Below are 3,901 nucleotides of genomic sequence, written 5' to 3' on the forward strand. Positions count from 1 at the left end.
GGTGGGTTGATGACCTTCTTATAAAAACTTAATTTTCTTTTAGATGCTAAATCTTTCTCACACCACAATTTTTCTTTGAACTTAGAAGTAACAATATCTTTAATGTTATTTTGTTTTGCAAAGCATCGTTCTCATTGATCTCCCAATAGTTTAACCAGGCCCTTGTGTCCTTATGCCATCCTCGGTTAAGCCTTAGGTGATTTTGGCTGGAATTTAAAGCTAGCTTAGGAAGTCTATGATTGTCTATGTTATTGAGCTTGTGCTTGTACATCAGAAACCTGAGCATAGCTAGGCTCTCAATAGAAGAAAGACCTGCTTCTTTAGTAAAATAATAAACGATTACGAAATACGATTATTTAGTAATCGTTTTTCTTGTCTCTTATTTTATTTTTATTTTATTATTATTGTTATTTATTTATTTATTTATTTTAATTATTAATTTTATTTATTTATTTCTATAACTTAATTCTTTCTTATTCTTATATATTATTATTTTCTTAACTTAATTCTATTTAGTATGGTTATTATTTTTATTTATTTATTATTTCCATATTCTTTATTATTCTAAATCTTTTATTTTTAAATTCTTCTTTCATCTTATAAATCTTTTATTTGTTTATTATAAGGAAAGGTCCGTTATTACCTTTAATTTTTAACTAATAATATCAATTTTTAATTATTCTTACATTTTTATTTTTTTTACTTTATTAATTAATTTTAATTTTATTTATTTATTTATCCGTTATATAACCTCTTTCCTTTTATTTTGTAATACCTCTAACCAACTATAATTATTTTATTTTAATTTCTAGTCCTTATTTCCTCTTTTTATTTATTTATTTATTGGATTATTTAATTTATTTATTCTATTGTTCTAATTTATTTATTTATTAATTCTAACTAATTAAACCCATTAATTTGTTTAAATATTTATATATTATAAGAGAAGTTCCCTTACGTAACTACTTCCCTTTAGTTTTACCTAACTAATGATACCATTTATAATTTATTATTTTTTATTTTATTTTTCATTTATATATTTATATATTTATTTTTTACCTAATATAACTAAATTTGACCTTGCTCCTTAAGTCAATTTTTTGCCCAAATAACCGTTGGTTTCTCTGCTCTAGCTATTTAAACAACCTAAGGTGGATCTGTTTTTCAACTTGTCCTGACGATGAACCACACTGGTTGGTTCGAAACGCGTGCACAAATGGTTTCTCATGTGATTTTCGCCGAAAAATCTATCATAAACTTGTTATGGATCACAGAAGCCTCAACTCTACAATATTCAAAGTTGTTGAAGTGAGGCTTCTGTGATCCATATTACTTTATGAGAGAGTTTTTTGTCTAAATCACAAGAGATTTCACTTCAGGACGCGTTTCAAACCAGCTAGTGTGGTTCATAGTCAAGACAAGTTGAATTTGCAGATCAGGCTTTGCAATTTGCAGATCAGGCTTTGCATGTTAAATAGATAGATTAGAAACTCCAAGGGCTATAAAACGACTATATTGACAACGGCTCGATTTGATTGCAGCCAAATCAAATCGAACCGTTGTCAATATAATTGTTTTATAGCTGTTGGAGTTTTTGCTCTATCTATTTAACATGCAAAGCCTATCTACTCATTCAACTTGTCCTAACGATGAACCACACTAGTTGGTTCGAAAAATGTCGAAAAATGAAATATCTTGTGATCAACAAATGAAATATCTTGTGATTTACGTCGAAAAATCTCTCATAAATATCAAAGACTTTTTTTTAAACAAATAAATAATTAAAAATATATGATATTTAAAAAATATAAAATGTATTATTTAAATAACGTATTTAAATATATATTTTTATTGTTTTATTGCACCAAGATAGATTATGTAATGTCTTGCTTTATTGTGTAAATATTTTGACTCAATCAAATTACATAAAAAATAAAATTGAAATAAAAGTTTAAATTAAATTAATAATGTGAAAACATTTTTACTAGAACAAAATAAATTAGTTGTTTTTAGTGAGACTATTTGGAAGCTTTTGTGGTGAGCTTTCCGTCTAATTTCTCTAAAATCCTGCAAGAATTTATTAAAATCACAAGCTTGATGGTAATTCCTACACAGTGAAAGTTCCCTAGGGGGTTTTCACCGTGTTGAATCCACATATTAAGTCAAAACATTAGTTTAAATAACACAAATCAAGATTTCACCTTAAAATTTTCTTCCATAGGAAAGTCCAAAAAGTAGCACTAAAGACAACTCCGAAAACAAAATAAAAATAATAAGAAAAAAATAAAGTTAAAGTAAAAATAAGTTCCAAATTATGTATTGACCCTTAGTATTCATGTGGAAATTACACTGAGGATTTTTTGGTTCTAATTTCTCTAAAATTCTGCAGAAAATTTATTGAAAGCATAAGTTTTATGGGTAACCCTCCACGATGGAAGTGACCTAGGGGTTTCTCAAGGTGCTTAATCCATATATATTGTCAAAAAACCAATTTAAATAAAACAAATCAAGATATCACCTCAAATATTTCCGCAGGATTGCACGAGAAAGTCCAGAAAGCTGCACTAAAGACAACTCCCTAATTAAATGGGAAAAATAAACTAGCCCTAGATGCATCTTAACTTCAGATCTAAAATATTAAAAAATATTTAATTTTAAATCTTCAAACTTATACCTATCTTAAATTAGATTTTTATTTACAAATAAATAAAATCCACAAAACATCACAGTGGAGAACTTAACTAAGGTTATCTACCCAACTAAAGCTAGTTTATATTATTTCACTACTACCTTTAGGACTACGAAGTGAAGACATTGTATACATTACCTGATAAAAAGGACCCGAGAAGAAAAAAAAACTATTAAAGTAAAATAATTCTGTCCCAATGGGTAAATTGTTTATAAACCAAACTTTTTCCTGAATTACAGATAAAATGAATAACGGAACCTCGGCTGTAAGTCTCCCCGAAATTTATGTACAATTGTGCCCATGGTTTTCCTCCCAGATGAATTTGTTATTTTTAATTAAACCCATCTTGAGGTGATACCTATCTCACACATAACCAATCCTAGAATAAACATATCTTTCATTCATGAGTTTATCTTGGGGACGTATTTGTCTAGGAATATTTATATCCCTTTCCCTCTTCTAGTCCCTCGTCAATGAAGCTTAGTTGACCTCAATATCCATATAATCCTAGCTAAAGTTCCCGAAATATTTTCTTTTAAAATACTTCATGAGTTCCTTCTAGGCTAGTTTCTCCTAGGATGATGGCATTTCCACATCGTCACATGTCACTTAAAACCCACCATTTGGCACATTCCATTTGGCATACTCACATGGCTGACATTGTATTTGGAAATGAGCCAATAGTTATGATTACTGTGTCCTTTATCATTAATTTTGCATTGACCATACTTTGGCACAACTACACTTGTTAAATTTTTTTTGCATGAAACCATAGCAATTCTTGCCTTTATGTGTAGCAAGCCAAATTTGCAAGTATTTTCAATCATGTAAAAATGGATTCTCCTTCATTATCTATGAAATCATCAATAATGGGAAAAGCAACGAAAATACAACTTCGTCCAAGATCCGTGGGGCCAGTGATAGAAGAATTCAATGATAAAATTCCCAAGATTAGCCTGTATTTAGATAGAGTGATTAGTCAAGATGTCAGAGTATCAACCTAGGATGTAATTGACAAGTTAATGGAAGATGAAATATAATATGTTTCAGAGGAATAAACTGGTCCGGGTTACATAAATTCCCCACTAGGCTAAGAATCATGCGTTATACAGACTTAATTCAATGGTATGTCGACTTTTTCAATATTTCAAAGCACCACATTATAAATCCAAAGGGTACAATGCTTGCGTCTTTCTTGCCAATTAATATTCA

This window comes from Pinus tabuliformis, chromosome 9 (genome assembly GCF_031772625.1).
Source record: "Pinus tabuliformis cultivar Carrire ecotype Pingquan chromosome 9, CPIR1, whole genome shotgun sequence".
Classification (NCBI taxonomy): Eukaryota; Viridiplantae; Streptophyta; class Pinopsida; order Pinales; family Pinaceae; genus Pinus; species Pinus tabuliformis.